The 17,543-nt window shown below is 42.8% G+C and overlaps 2 pseudogenes; both read right to left on the bottom strand.

Moving 5' to 3' along the window:
- Positions 1 to 9,665: 9,665 nt before the first annotated feature.
- On the bottom strand, positions 9,666 to 13,180 carry LOC133908051 (F-box protein SKIP16-like; annotated as a pseudogene).
- Positions 13,181 to 14,489: 1,309 nt separating this feature from the next.
- LOC133907997 (uncharacterized) lies at positions 14,490 to 16,486 on the bottom strand (annotated as a pseudogene).
- Positions 16,487 to 17,543: the final 1,057 nt, after the last annotated feature.

The raw sequence follows: 17,543 nt of genomic DNA, 5'->3' as shown, positions 1-17,543 counted from the left end.
ATTTAATTTATGATTAACACTTTGTCATGTAGTCATTTCGTGTCTACAGCCTGAGTCAGAATAGAGGTGTTGTCATTTTATAGTTAAAGCTCTATTGTATGGTCACTTCGTGTCTGAAGTCTGACTCACGACAGAGGTGTTGTCCTATCATGTTTAAAGCTCTGTCATGTGGTCATTTCATGTCTAAAGTGTGAGTCACGACACAGATGATGTGTTGGAAGGAAGGTGTTGTCATTTCATGCTTAAAGCTAAGTCGTTTGGTCACTTCATCTCAAAAGTTTGACTCATGACAAAGGTACTATTTTGGCAACAAGGTGTGGTTACAGCAACATGTGTTTTCAAGTGGCACTGTGAACGACTGTAAAAGGCAACACTGAACTGCATATGTTATCCCTACCCTAAACACAAGACGAAGTAAAGAGATGGCGAGCTCTTGTGTACATACGTTTGCTATACCCACCGCCGTTGTGCAAGTGTGGTACTGCATGCAAAATGAAGGTATCCCATAAGCTCGAAACCTATGGGAGGAGATTCTTCTGGTGTTCAAACTTTGATCCTTCGTCCATGTGTCATGGGGTATTTAGTTTATGTCATTTTTTGCATGATTCATCAACTTTTGATCCAGATAGTAACTAAATTGTCCGTATAGTCATCCATTAGGCTTTGTGACTTCATAATACGGATCAACTTCGACATCATAGCTAAGGACAAGGAATGGGTGAACCTGTTCAAAAAATGGGACATGAAGACCTCAAGATGAAGCGAGAAGCGGAGGAGACGAAGGAGAGGTTGAAGAAAATGGGCGAGGACTTTGTGAGGTGGGAGGCAGAGAAAGAAATGTCATCTCACGGGAAGGGTGGTTCAATAAGTGCAGGCCATTGAGTTTCTTACCGCCAATGTATTTCATGAAATGCATTCATGTGACGTATGCTACGTGTGTTGCCAGTTCTGTATGACTAGAAACAATGTATCCGATGTACTGCCTTAGCCTAATGTAATATTTCATTTTACCGTGTTATCGTAATTGCATAAATTGTATCCTATGATGTAACGTTATATTCATGTGCGAATGGTTTTGATGTGGAAAGTTGCAAGCCAACAATTTATTGCCTGACTGGACGGCACACGGATATGTTCGAAAGCAGCTAAGTGATGTTTTTCACATGTTAGAAAGAATTATGCTTGGATAGTACGTTAATATAATACACTAACCATCACATGCATTAGACATGAAGATCACAAATAGTTCATAACATAGTACAGTAATATAAGACACTAACTATACACCTATTGAACTGAACTAATGTAATAGAAAGGTACACAAAATAAATAGTTGTGCAATAGTTTGAACAAAATACATTGCCTAAGCATACAAGTAAAAGAGACTACACCTGACTTCTACCTTGGCCCGTACCCTGACCCCTACCTCTGGCACACTTTGGCATGTGTGTTGATGCTTGGACAGCTACCTTCTCCTCCTCCCGAGGATGGTCGTTGTGGCAAACATGTGTGGCAGTCTCAATGCAGAAAATACCTACATCACAGCGTGCACAAATGAGTTAGTATTGCCACATAATGTGTACAAACTCAGAGAATATGGAGAATACCTAAATCATCTCAAGATGGTGGTGGAAAGTGTCGATGCAAAATAGCAAAAGAATGTTTGTTGTGACAGTAAATGCTGTCAGGGTAAAATGGTTCGTCTCCGAGGTGGTGATGGAAAGTTGTAAGGATGAGTAATAGTAAATTCACCATCACCTTCAGGATCATCAGTGTCCTTCGGAGATTGAGGCCTAGGAGGAGGGGTCGTTGTGGCATGAAATCATTGTCGCTGTCGTCATCTTGAGCGATCATGGTACGAGCATGTCCTATTTCATTTTTGGTTGTACGCCATCTTGATGTGGTGTGTGAACGTCCTCTTGTAATGTTCCTTGACCCTTCCTCTGTATTGCTGCTACAATGTCGAGGTATTTATGGCATGAAATCATCATCCTCATCGTTCTCGTCATTTTCTGCTTGAATAGTAAAGGGCGTTCATGTACCCCTTAGGTTCGCTGATCTTCGTTGTCTCCTATGCGAACCAGACATCACACCCCCGCCGAAGAGCATATACATCACCAAGAAGTTTGGAATTTCTTTGTTGATCAGCTATGTGTCTTCCGAGGACGCCTAACGCAAAAGAGGAGCGTTCGACTTAGTGGAAAAAAGATAAGTAAGGTGACCAAATAGAAAATAACGAATCTGGATGTAGAATGCATACTAGTCGAGCAACATCGCTATCCTTATTTTCCTCCTAGAGAAACCTAGCACAGAAGGATGGTAGGCTAGTTTGCACACCCTGAGGTACCTTTGACGCCACTCATGCAATAGGGTCCTAAGTAATCGGTGGTTACATGTTGGAGCAGAACGGTTAACACAAACAGAAGGGTCTTGTATGCAATTTGGACATGACTTGGATTAGGTTATTCTACTTTAAGGGATCATCCTTCCCTCCACGCACAACCTGCAATGAGGCATTAAGTGCTATATCGATCATTATATTGATCCTTGACTCCAACATGTTGGCTCTGCATAAAAGCATGAATCCCTAATTATTTAACAAACATTAAACTAGTATTAAACATCATAATTAATATGTAACAATGCATAAGAAATACTTAATAAATAAACTTATGTGCTATAATTATTTGACAAATATTAAATAGATTAAAAGTAATTATATTAACAATACAGTAAATAAGACATAATAGGGATGACTACTATATTAAAATGAATAGTACATATATCATGAACAAGTACAAGTGCACCAAACAACTACACTGGCTACTCAACGATGACGTCATTGCACACAATCCCCAGAAGTGTAAGCGTTTGGTAGGTGTGTGGCCCTCATACCAGCGACCTACGCTGGCCCCTGCCTCATGTGCCCTTGCCTATCATCATCATCGTCCTCACATGTGGGACCCCATAGAACGTGTATCCAAAGCTGCTAACTCAGCTTTGCATTTATCATGACGAACGATCCTCGTACAAAAATGTGGACACCCCTAAAACGTGCTCTGATGGAATCCAGTGTACCGAAGGCTCGCCCTGCTGGTCCACTGTGAACCTATAGGTGCATCAGAATATTACGGGTATTGTATGTCACTATGAACCTCTAGGTGCATTGGGATATTAGGGGTACTGTCCGCAGAGAAGATCGGTGAAGCTTGCAACCTGCATTGCAGTAGTCCAGTCAAAATCATGCATGACGCTCCAGTCAGGCATCTGCTGCATGCAATCAACAACATCCTTGTGATGAGTCGATGCTGCAGGCGGAGGTGTCATCGTAGTCTGAGGAGATTGTGTCTAATACGGGGCCTATGAACCTAGTGTACACTGCTCGGGCTCCAGAGCCTACGTTCATTCCTCGTCCTTAGCACCAGAATGTGACATATGATGCTCCAAAGCCCAAGGTGTCGCTTGCGACTGTGCCCGAACAGGTTCATCACAGGCACTAGACGAGTGCTTGCTGTGGGAGGCACGTGACGAGCCCATGAATCCAGGATATGGAGACTCCAACATTCTTCATGTCATATTGCAAATCAAACCTACAAGATGCAGAGGGTCAACAAAGCTTGAATAGTACTACAATATTTGAAGTGCATTACATAACAACTAATTACCTACTCTCAACGTAACCCTTCCACTGCTCCTTGGATGGTCGTGAAACTACTAACTGGGCACCCTTGATTAGTAGCCTGGTCAGCATGGCCATGTCCCTTAATGTTATAGCCAAAAGGAAAGTGAAACGTGTGCGCCTCAAGATGTCACCGATTGACGAGACCTGTGAGCAGTGGCTCTTAATCGGTGGGAGAGGTGTCCTACCACCGCCCGTCATGAGAACTCCAAAAATCATGAGAGCGAAAGGTATAAGTCATGCCCATGCAAGTGTCTCATGGAATAGAGGGTCTAACTCCTTAATCGTGTGGACACTCCGGACTCGTAACGAAAGCAACTGCAAAAGTTATCTAATACATATACTGAGTTAGTAGCAAATTATCATGGCAATTAAGAAGTACATATAATCGTGGTACCTCTTGCCCTGTGAAAATCATCCTTCCCTAGAGTTCTCATCGTACCACTATTGAAAAACCTCTGGAAGACCACCATGATAATGATTTCAAGCTTCCTAGTTCAATAAATAGGTGAATAAAAAATAGGATATATTACAATCTTCATGGTTCAATATATAGGTGAATAACAAGTTGCATGGTTCAATAAAAAAATATTGTCTATGATGCCAGTACCATATGATATATTACAAAATAAGTAGTACAACTAATAGTTGAATAACAATCTAGAATACAAACCATGTCTGCTTATAACTTTAAAGAACAAATTAAATTTCAATAACTCTAATATAGTACAGTTCGATAGTGGCATGATAGTTTACTACCGGGTCAGTCAAGTCCTCCTGTCATGGCTAGGTTGTTTGCAAAATTTGCACTTGCGTAGGCCGTCAACAGCATCTGCTTCATCCATGTCACCTTACAACCTCATGGATCTAGACCTTTTAGGATCCATGCGTCGTGCTCAGGGATAATATACCCACTTAGGCACTTCGAACGTTTTGTAGCTTCTTCCGATGTTGAACGCCCTGTGCTACTCAATGCATCGATTGTGAAGTAAGGTGATGTGTATTGCGATCCGTCGTTGCCACTCATGTCCTTGCAAGCAGCTAAGACATACGAGCATGGGATATGGTATTGTTTTGGTTTACTACATGTGCATTTCATCTCGTGAAGCTCAAGTTGACATTGTTGTATGGTGTCCTCTGCGCTATACCCTGAAACATACCTACGGCGGCACATGACCCCGAATTCATTGTGGCCAGGTTGTAGATTCTCGTCCGATGACAGCGAGCCTTGTTTCTCCTTCTGGATATAATTGCCTCCACCTTAGGTGCGAACCGTGTCCTACACTTCATAGCAGCATTACCATGGTCTCAAAAATAGTCTGTCGTTCTATAGAATGTGAGCTCAATAATGACACACAACAAGAGGCCATGTACTCCCTTTAGGACATTATTGAACGTCTCTGCTATGTTCATTGTCATGATGGTGTACCTAACATGGGATACAATAATTTTAGAAAACCTATTTGCATAACAAAGACTAAAATACGATCATTAAAATTATATGTGCTAACCTGGTACCATCAGTGTCATGGATCAAGGCCCAACGCTCCGTCGGCTTTCCCGCTATCCACTGGCTAAACATAGCACCTGAACAACTAACAATAGTTTGGCCCCTAACCATTTACGTCCGAAGATGGTCCTCCTGTGCTTCCTGCTCTGTCATCATTTTACGAGTGGTCTCATTTAACTCTCTCCAGATCTCGTTGAACTTTGTCTACTGGTTTTGAAGACACAACCTTTTTAATCTCTTTACAAGAGACTTGCTACGGTACCTTATGTACAGGTTATAACCAAGTGTCGCACGCACCATCTTCTCTCCATATTAGTCCATACAATGGAGTTGTTTGTGCTATCATGCAGTATGTCCAATGCATGCAGAAGGCCCTTGTTGTAGTCTGAGATGATGCAAACTCATTCCCTATTGCCCGTGACACATGTCCCCACCAAGGTGAGGAACCACAACTAGCTATCATTATTCTCACTCTCAACCATTGCAAAGGCGAGAGGAATGATCTGACTATCTACATCTGCCACCATCGTTGTCATAAGGGTATCATGGTACTTGCCGCTTAGAAATGTGGCATCCACGCATACAATTGGTCTATAATGTCTGAAAGCTTTAATGAATTGTCCAAAAGACCAGAATAACCTAATGAGGTATCGGTCAGTGATATTGTATGACCTATCCTCTAGTTTGATTGGCTTATTTGCTATAGCCCACTAAGTCCTTGCATTCATCATATCAATCTTCTATAGTAGTCTCGAAGCATAGTTGTAAGACTCTGCAAAGCTTCCAAATAGCATCTTCAACGCCTTATATTTTGCTCACCACACGGTGTAGTAATTGATCAGCATACCCGTCTTAGTCTGCACCTCCCTCATAATCAATTTTGGCAACAAACATATGTTCATGCCAACAAGGGTGATTAGGAGTTGGGCTATGAACCTCGCATCAACAACGTGACTTACATTCCTAACAGCCTCTTCGCTGCATGTATGCGGGGTGTGTCTATTGACTACAAAATAGTTCTCATATTTCGGCTTATGTGCTTGTACAAAGTAAGGACAATTTAGGTGCTTAATACACCTGACCTCATACTCCGTAGGATTAGATCAGGTGCAGTTGTGGTCTCTTCTTGTTATTACAGCATAGTTGCTAATAAAGTGGATGGCATCCCCCTGTTATAAAATCATTGTCCGATCTGGATGTCGCTATTCTATTATCCCCAATTAGATAATGTGTCATACTCAACGATGGCACAATCCAGCAGTTCAACACCATGAAAGTACTAGATCTCTTGCACCGGGTCATCGTTGTCAGCAGCTTCTTCATCTTTGCTATCACCGGCTTTATCGCCCATGCATCATGTATCTACCTCAGAAGGGTCCACTCCAGCTCCCTCTCTATTGGAACTACCCTCCCCGACATGCCTTCCCTCCTCTTCATGCATCACATGTTGCCATGATTCTTCCACGCTAGTCACTGCATCATATTGCACCAGTTGTGGCACTATATTTACATACACCCCTCTTTCAAAGTTCTCCTCCAATGCGTCGCGTAAGTACAAAGCCCATGTGTTGTTCTTTCTCATCTCGAACAATGTATGGACAACGATCGAGCTATTTAGAACAAGTTATGGCCGCACATCCTCAGGACAACATTATAGGACTGCAGGTTCACGCGCAAAAGGCTCATAATATGTGATTTCAAATCATCTAGGTCAATAGATAGCTCAATCAGACTCTCTATGTGCTGGCAGTTCTGAATTATTCAAGGCTCTCATGCAAAACTACGGGATATTCTCCATAATAAATATAAAAAATTATACCGTATCTGCTAAACAGACATACATGTAATAAAATAACTACTTAGATGTATACACGATACATAACTAATTATTTACATGTCAGTAAATTAACAATACTAATTAAATCATCAATATTGAATTCAAATGAAATTATTAATATTTAAGATTGAATTAAAATATTTAATAAACATTACCTTAGTATTAATATACAACTATTGTAATTAAATATTTATAAGTATTAGTGTTTTTTTGCTAGAATTCAGTTTGCAAAATTTCAATTCAACAAATTATTTTAATCAAATCTTTGTGTCCAACCTAAGTTTTTTTGAATTTTTCTGAAATTTATTTTCTGTCTTTTTACTTTTTTTCTCTCTTTTTCGTTATTGCATTAACACCCTACTTACATTTATAGAGAGTATCCATGCACTAGACCATCACCTTAAGTTACCACTTGCACAAAGTACCACCAGGAGGGGATGCGCCCATAGCCATGTGGGGCCCACCACCATACATCTTTGCTGTGGCTGCTACACACTATCTACCATGGTTACTAATTAAATTAATCAAATTAATTAAATAAAACTAATTAATTTGATTAATTATATAACTCTAATAATAGGAACGGTGACAAGACCATTGTCGACATAAGAACAGATCATTTTCGATATCTCAGGTATCGAAAACGGTTGGATCTATCTTTTTCGGTATCTCGTGTATCAAAATCAGATTTTCAGTAAACGAAATGTCAAATAAAAATACTAAATTTGTAAATATGTTGATTCAAACTATATGTTATCTAGTTTTGGATTTTTGGTGGATGTTGTCTCGATGCCATGCATGGCTTATCCTGAGCTGGCGGTTCTGGCATGTGTATTCCCTGGCACGGCAGGATCATCAGCCGAGAGGTCAACGGAACGAAAATCCCAATGCAAGAACGTACACGCCTGCAGCTTTGTGCTGCATGCCGCACTGATCGTTAGGCAATCAGTTTTCTCTGCATCGGTCACTGCACCGGCTGTCGCACCGGCCGACTTGCGCGCGGCCGACCGGCCCATTCCGCCGCCCTCACTCGACCACGCGTGGACGTCTCCGCTCGCGTCCCATCCACCACCTTACCCACGCGGCTGCATATTCCGCGCGACACGAGCCCCCACGCCCGCGTGACGGCTCCGGCCGTCCCCGCGCAAGCGCAACGCGGTGCTGCTCGATCCCGCTCCGCCACGCCACGCGCGCCCCGGCCGCCGCCGAGCCCCGAGCATCCCAGCACCACGCGGATGCAAGTGCCTAGCATTCCTTCGCAGCGCGTCATCATCCCCGCTCACGAGTCGCGGCAGGGAGGGCGCACAAAGCTGCGCGCGTTCTGCCGCGGCTGCCCCTTCTGCCGCTGCGTGCTGTCCCTCCAGCTGGCCAGCCGCGGCTACGATGATGCTCCTCCTGTGCAGATCACAGGTGGGCGCTGTACGGCAGAGCAGGCTCTGCGTAGCGCAGGCGGTGGATAGCTTTTTGTTGCGCCATACCATGCCGAAGCCATGCATACGCGACAGTCACCATACTGCTAGTCTGCACGTTGCTTGGTCGCGATGGATCTCCAGCAGGTCAACGCGGCTAGGCGCAGGCCGGCACGCTGCCCTGCTCCTCAGAGCCTTTCCTCCGACTGTTCTGAACCTGCAGTGAGAAACATGATCCTTGTGTTGGATTATACTGCATGTGCAACAAGTCGCGAGCCTGGCTACTGGCTAGGCATAGCAGTTTATTCTGATTACCTATTTATCTATGGGTAAATATTTTAATAGGATAAGATATAAATAGTATTTGGTATCCACACGTATGTTCGTGAGTAAAAAATACTATTCAATAGATAGATGGATACATATGTGTAAGATTTACACATACCCGTAAAATCCGTATATCCGCCCCGCCACCCTGCCCCCGACCCCACCTAGCCACCTCACGGGTATTCCCACCCACAAGTTAGGCGTCGGCCCTTCACCTATGGACGTTTACGGTTACTAGCTTATTGTCCGTGCGTTGCAACGGATGTTAAAATTTATACAAGATAATATTGTTGATTGGAAGAAACATATGTAAAACAACTGAACTGACAAATGCTAGGGAAATACAACAGATCCTAACATGATGCTAAAGTAATACTTAATTCATAGAGCAATAGTGCTCTACGATGCCTATGTTTCTTGCTTTCTCCGATAGTGCGTTGCCTTATCTACCTTATCTAGCAGCTCTTGGCTTCGAATATACCATCGCGTCCCGGCTCCTCGTAACTCTACTTCCGCCGCCCCAGCTGCCGGCACACCCACTACCCTCCTATCTGAAGATATTTCTAATACCAATTTGCACCGTAGAAAAGGTTAGGATGATCAAATGATCCAACCACAATGTGAGGATTACGTAGAGTCAAGGAATTAGACTCAAAGCGGTATTAGACCAAAACGCACGGGCATTTAACTTGATTGAGCAGCTAACTTTTGAACACACAAAATCCGTTCAGCTTGGAGTTGGAAAAGTGACTTTCCGGATGGAAGTCCAATACATGATGCAAAAAAGGAAGATGTTATATCCATCAAAACAAAATAGGACTTATAATTATTAGGAAAGGGGCAATTACACCCCAATATGGTTGAACAAAGATGAGTAAGTAAGCACATGTTTTGCCATTCTGATTAAATGTCACAACATAAATAGATTCAAAATAGATAACATGTGAAATACAGTGCTAGTCTTTGACAAAAGTATATAATATTTGGAATAATAAATAATTCACAGCAGCAATAGCATGTATCTCTATGGTAAAAAAAAAAAAGTAAGTACATGACACTACACATTTGACATGCGTAGTCAAGTAACATGCAAGGATTCAGATTGAATTGACTTACTGTAGCAACCCTTAGAATCTGAGCTGCCAAGCCGAGTCCCCTGAGTACAACATTAGAATAAATCAAATCATGAAGGTAGTGTCTCAATTTAGTGCAGACTTAGGTATGATGCTATCTAGAAGAAGATTTTTTTAGAATTAAGAATACCTGACCACCAGCCAAAAGGACAACTGCTAGCTTCCCCTCCAAAATGGCTATCAACCCCTTCTTCCACCATCTTTCTTTGTCCTCTGGAGACCTGTCCTCCACCTTCGAGACGCTGGATTCTTGCACGGGCTCGACGGCAGGCACCGGGACTCCTGTGTTTAGGAAGAACACCACATAATTGAGGATGCCAACTAAAAGATACATGTGACATAGTGTTCTTCACGAAGCAATGAATATTAAGTTGTCCACCCCTCACCTTGTGATCCAAGTGAGCGTCGAATGATCTGATCAATTCTTGAAAGATCTAGACTCTGAAAAAAAAAATCATAGCTAGCTTATTGCCCTTGCGTTGCAACGGCTAGCTTATCATGTTCCGATTGATTCATGTTTGGATGGAGAAAATTATAGCTAGTTGTGAGCGGATAGCATCAAACACAGGGAGCAAAATTATACATAGTCCACGATCGAAACCATTCCACATGATAAATGCTAACAAAAGCAAATACTTGTGATAATGAACTGACAAAAACAGCAGAGGCACGGGCCTGTAAATGTCACAGTTATTAGTAGCAGATAATTAATCGGTGAAACACTTGTTTATATTCATGTTTCAGATTTCAAGTATGATTTGAATTCGACTCTCAGAGACATCACAATTTTCTGATTTCAAGCACCACTGTTAACCAAGCATCATGAAGCTGAATTTAACCCACCATAGTTCAATTCCCCTGAAACACATGACTTCAACAATTACAGGTGCAATTCTCATTTTTCCCCCTCTAAAAATATACTCCAATCAATATTTTATAGCCCTGGTAAATATAAGGTGCAGTGGACCAGTACAATACATGAACAATGACAGTTAATGTGGCAGGAAAGCTATTTCAAATTTTTATCCTTTTATAACTACAAAAGTACGCTAAGATATCTAACATTTATACTTCCAAGTGGTGTTACTTGCCTCCTAGAAAAGTGAAAGAACCACTATGCTCCAGAATGTATATCTTATTGAAAGAAGTCCCAAAACTAATTTATTTCAATTACACTCCAGCATTAATGGCAATCAGTTAATGATCAGATGATGCATTATGTCATGTTCCAAAAAGAAATAGCATCATATCTTCCCCCAAAAAGAAACAGCATCTCTAATCGCGAAGACTCGATCCTTATCTTCCCCCAAATCCTAACCATGAAAGAAGCCCCACAACTAATTTGTTTCAATTACATTCCGGCATTAATGGCAATCAGTTAATGATCAGATGATGCATTCTGTCACGTTTAGCAAGGACACTAAAATCACAGAGGAAGATAAAATTCATCACCTTTATACCATTTGTGACCACAGATGAACAGGAAGGGGATGCTTTTGGATACAAGCTGATGTGTCTTGCATCATTTCCGTGGTAATAACCATGCACCTTGATCAAGCCACCCTGCAGGTGACTAAGGTGTTCTTCCAACCACAACAATAGATCATCTTGAGGCATATGATTATTATCATCTATATGCAGCCTTATCAGTGAGTAAGGTAGATATGGCATCGTTTGTCCCCATGGTTTCAGATTTTTTGTGCCAATATAGAGTTGGCCAGTCAGACAATCAAGAAGAAAGATTTTTTTTCCTGATCAGATGATGCGGCAACTACAATGTAGTTAGATATGCCTAAGACACCATTCTCCCTAGAAAGCGATTTTGCTATTTCAACAGCTTCCTTGAGAGGCAACAAGTGCACATCAACCATGCCAATGTCCAATTCATAGCCTCCTATAATGCCACACGAAGGTTGGTTCTCATTCCAAATCTGACCATTGCAGAACCAGTACAATAACTTTGTGGGCAATGGAAGCTGACAATGAAGATCATGCTCTACGAATCTTATCTCAATATCAGCAAGACCTTCAGCTAGTGATTCAAGTGCGTCTGAACAGTATTCAGACAACCAACTTTTCAATGAAATCCAGAAACTTTTCACCCTCTTCACAAGTGGTAAGGGGTACATGCGAAATGATTGGAACCAAAATTTGTATGCTTCCTTTAAAAAAAAGAAAGAAAGAAAAAAGAAATTACATAGAACTCTAACAATGACAAAGGATAGTTTGGAACCTCAATCCAGTTGCTAGTTTCACAAGGAATATAAAGTGTGGCAACCTGAAATATAAGGCCCTAGCTTGCTGGACCTCTAAGCAACGGTTGTTTTCTCATTGTAATGCTAGTTTCATCAGAACTGTACAAACAGCTTTAATTCTTGACCAAAATGTAACCAGCTATCCTAAATCATGCAAGAGGTATAACGGCAGTATAATGGCAAAAACAACATCTACACTTGAAGAACCAATCTAAATTTTCATAATCCTTACAGATCATGACGAACATAATCGAACAAACAAAAGAGTAAATGTAACGAGTCTAGTCTGAAACTGAATGCCAGGCAACCAAACAAAGCCAACCAAGAAATGGAAGAATCCAATAAAAATTGCTTAGCAACGGAATTTCTTCTTGATAATAGTTGCAGAACAAAAACAAGTCTTTCACAATTCAAGAATCAATCTTTCTCTCCCATGTCCACATGCAGATCAATACAAACAAAATGGAGAGAAAAGAAAGAGGACACAATCAGTGCTAGTTATCGCAGGCTATCAAACTAAACTCGAACCGAGCGATGCTCGCACCACACGAACCAAGAAACGCATGAACTGGGCCAAGAAACGTGCGCAAGGTGAGACCTCTACCATGAAGGAGTGGAGCAGGCGGTCGTCGGGGTCTAGGGGCACGTCGATGCCGAATCGTCGGCGCAGAACCGGCTCTAGTGCACCTCAGCGGAGGCGGCGGTGTGGAGGGTGGCACTGGCGCAGGTGAGCGCAGCGGCACTCTACTTCAGATCTGTGGGACAAGGAGGAGGGCCAGGGAGATAAGGTGTAGGCTGTCGGGGCGGGCGTCGACGAGCCGGAGGAGGAGGCAGCAGCTTGGGCACGCGGACCGGGGAACGGAGGAGGCAACGACTTAGGCGCGGAGGAGAGGAGGAGCGCGGAGGGGACCGGGGAATGCGGGCGGGCGGGCGAAGGACGAATCGGATGGATGCGTGGGCGAGCGGATGGAGCGGATGCACGGACGAACAACAGGTGGGCAGAGGAATCGCATAGGAGGCAGAGGAATATTCGGGCGGACGGATCACGCCTTGTGTCTTTTTTAAGTAGGAGAGATATCACGTATAGATAAAAAAAACCGACAAGTACAAATATAAATAAATATTATCCGTACCCGCTATAACTAATTGGCATCTCATGATTTGCCAGGTTCAACTTAGCTACGTTTCTACACCTAAGTTTCATTCTGAAAGCGGCCTGATGAACACGCGAAACCAGGATCAATCACTAGCTGAAAGCACGCTAAAACAAAGATCGCTCAACTACTGAAATTCAACAAAGACAGGGTCATATCATTCTGCACCAGTGTACCCGAACTCTGGAACGCAAAAGGTAGATGCTGCACGTCTGCACCAGGCTGGAACAGGCTCTTGCCGCAGGTTAGAGTACGAATGAACATAGGCCATGCTCAGCTTAATGGATCGGGTTATGTCATTGTGTGACTGTGTACCAAACAAGTCCGTGACATGACTGGTAGCACATGTTATGGAGATTCAGCTGATCTCTGCGTCAAGCTTATGTAACTTTAGGCGTACGACCATCGTACCAGCTCTGCTCCGGAGCCGAGCACGCCGACGTGAAGGAAAATGGAGGACAGCCCAGCCCTACTAGTACTAGCTGCGAGTTCCTCATGGGAGGGACAATGCATTCTTGTCGGGTCCATGCGACAGTTCTGTTCTGATGAAAAAGCATAAGAAGCTCTGCACTGATGCTGCAGCTATCAACTAACACGCTGCAGACCGAGGGTATGGTACACGGCGACAGGAAGCTTTAGTAATCGATGCTGATCCTTTTTGCTGAACTCGAGCGGAGATCCATGCCTTGGTCGTTCAGATGCTGTTGATCATAGCAGCTGAGGATTACAGCATATCACAACATGGCAGTCGAAGCATCACATACCAGATTTACGCAGTAGTCACAGTAGAGCATAACATAATAAGGCCGTTCCACCATTGTTCAAAGAAAGAAAGATGTAAGCAAAGAGAAACTGAAACATGATGAAAAGTTGAGACCCAGCTACAGATCAACAAGAGCAGGGTCCATAACCTGCCCAGCCAACTGGAGAAAGAAACATCAGAAATAGAAATAGAAATCAACCACAAGGTCTGTATTTGCTGGGAGTAAATATATACAGTAATGCATGCCAATTCCATTACATATAATTGTCACATATAGATAATGGCTACATCAGGATGATCACCCATCGTGCAGCTTATTGGTCATACACAAAAAGGGAAAGGTGAAGTATATATATAATAGCATACATACAATAAGCAGAAGCTTTTTGAGGCAACATGGGCTGAATTAGTTGCTTTTCAGTTCATGGCTTGCCTGGGTGGAAGAAGTTCTCCTTCAGCACATACTCCCATTCTGACGGCGAACTGCCACACTAGTGAACTGAGGAGCTCGAGCGAATTTCCTGAGACCCTTCTGTGCAAACATGAGAGTCTCCTGCAGTTTGAGGCCACACATGGTTTTCACCAAGATTACCTTCATCCTAGACTGCACCTTTGTGGTTGACTTCATCAGATGGAGTTTTGCACCTCTTGGGAATAGCTACATCGGCTGAACCACCTGTCTCGTTGTTCTCCCCAACACAACTTCCATCAGCAAAGTCTAGGTCACCAACCGAGTCTTCTCTTTCAAAGCGGACTGCCAAATCATCAGAGTTCAGAAACTTCGAGCACTGCTTAACAACTCTTTTAATGTTGATAATGCCTCCACCAGACATAACGCCAACTTCATCGCCATTCAATGGATCACTACATGCTTCTTCATGCTCCATGTTTACACCACCCACTGAGGTTATATTATCAGGTCGGGACTTCAAAATTCTCAGCCTAGCCATAACATCATCATCAATCCCATCTTCACTACCTGTGCTTGCATCGAGTTGTTGCTTGCTGCTTTCCTGACCCAAGAAGTTAGGACGGGATTCCAAAATTCTCAGCCTAGCCTTAACAGCGTCATCAACATTATCTGCTCTGTTTGTGCTTGAATCAAGCTGGTGCTTGATACTTTCCTGACTTGACGAGGTTATAATGTAAGGACAGGATTCCAAAATTCTCAGCCTAGCCATTACAGCATCTTCAACCGCATATGATTTCTTGCTTGCTTCTTGCTCTCCTTCACAGTCAATCTCTCCAAAGGAGTTTAAAGTATCAACACGGGACTGCAGAACTTTCAATCTAGCGAACACATCAGCATCAACACCACTGGCAATGCTCCTATTTACAACAGGAGATTGCCTGCCATCACTATCTCCTCCCTGACATTGCAAAGCTGCACCGCATGTAATGCTTTCTTTGCCATGATTTTGTGGTTTGCTACCGGATATGGATGATTTAGAGCCTTTACTGCCTTCCGATGAGTCAGGAACTGCATTGACAAAAGACATAAATCTATAAGTTAGAAAAATTTGAGCATATGGAGAATCCAAGAAGCATTCGAATACATTAATTCACAATACCATCGTGGTACCTTTTAGTATGTTGGTATGACCTTTCGTTGCCGCAAGCTTCATACGAGCAAGTTGAAGCTTGTATTTGAGTTTACACGCTGAAGCTTCCGCTTCAATCCAAAAAATTTTGTAGATTGATGCCTGAGAAACTTCAGTGTCATCAAGCCTAGTAAACGATATGCAAATACTAATGAATGTAGACCCTGGATGCTTCTCGCTTATTGAATATTTGAGCTCTCTGATCTTAATGAATGTAGACCCACAAAATTACTAAAGTGGCTCCCCGAGCAGTATGAGAAGCCTGCTCAGGATTGCCAAAAATCATGAAACCATCAGAATAACTATGCATACCAACCAAATGATATACTTACTGCAGCTTGTATAATTGCACATGTTTATACTTCTGCATAAATATAAAGTGATCCTGTGTATCTAAAGAGGCACTGTGACTTGTTTACGATATAGCACCACAAAGCACAAGTTTTCTGTTGCACTATCCGACTCCCTCCCCCCCTCTGTATGGGACACAAATCCTCAGTAAGTAATGCACGCCGGTTGACATGTGATCTGGTCTCACGTGTCTATGAGTATGATGTAATTGCAGATGATCTCGCTCCGTTGCTATGTGTTTGAGAACGAAACAAAGCTACACAAGAGCTAGATTGAAGATGTTGTCTAGCTAGATCCATCAAAATTACAAGATCCAGCATCTGTTCGATCGCCGTCGTTTAATCGGGGTTTGATCGGGGAAGACATGCAACTCTGCGCTGTGAAGCTCGAAACCACACATGGCGGACGTGGTCTCTGACGTGTTGTTGTCCTTCTTCTGATGTTGCTTCTACCCTCCTGGTGGCCATCATGGCGCCGGCACACACCACCAGTCCACCACAGCAGTGGCCACCCGGTGCCCGCCGCGTCGGTAGGGCTTGTGGCGCTACGCGTGTTGTTGCTTATAATACATATTGAGGTTAGAATGTAGAGATCCATTTATAAATTTCACTTTTTGGTGTTATAAGTATTTTGTATGTTTTTGAAAAACCGTAAGATTTTCAAACCATATCAACAACCACGATTAAATATGTCAGTTACGCGAGTCTAAAATATATCAATCACTAACACATATATACGAGCCATATGCCATGATCAAACTGTATACGAGACCAAATCCAATCTAATCATGTCGGTCAGCGGCCTGCCAACCGATTTTGCAAAACAAATATAGATCTTTATGCACTGTGCTATTCCCGAGTAAAGCATATACACACATATAAAATTCCAGTATTGTCAATCTCAACAAATTAATTTACTGTACTTCAATATAACCGCCCTTAGCACCTTGAGTATCAATTCCTCAAGTGGAATTTCACATCAATTATTACCGGTTACATGCATCCACATTTCTCCGGTAGAGTACGGATTCCATATTGAGTTGAACAAATGTTGAAGCCACCTAAAATTCCAAACACACGTATCACCGTCGCGGCCGTAAGGTTGCCAGCAGAAGCAGGCCCGTGTCTCTGCAGGTACAACTCTGCAGAACAACTCGCGCATTTCTCTCCTGCAGTTCGTGGAACACCTCAACCGAACTAACGCAAGCTCCGACCCAGACCGTGGAGCTCAAGGTGCGGATGTCCTGCGAGGGTTGTGAATGAGTCGTCAGACACGCTCTCCAAAACCTCCGAGGCACCCACGTCCACAATCTTTGCACTCCTAGAACAGTAAAAATCGTTTCAAGCATCGACACAGTCGATGAAAAGACGCTAGATCACATATAAGAATGAGTTTTTTAAATAATAGAGAAAAAATCGACCTTCGATATCTTACATGCAAACAGTCATACACATAGAAATATATAGGAATGGTAATTTTGCAGATGAGTATGGAGCTCGGTGGCAACACTCCCGAATAGAGTCA

This window comes from Phragmites australis, chromosome 24, assembly GCF_958298935.1.
Source record: "Phragmites australis chromosome 24, lpPhrAust1.1, whole genome shotgun sequence".
Lineage (NCBI taxonomy): Eukaryota > Viridiplantae > Streptophyta > Magnoliopsida > Poales > Poaceae > Phragmites > Phragmites australis.
The sequence above is the reverse complement of the archived record's forward strand: the minus strand, read 5'-3'. Positions and strand labels throughout refer to the sequence as shown.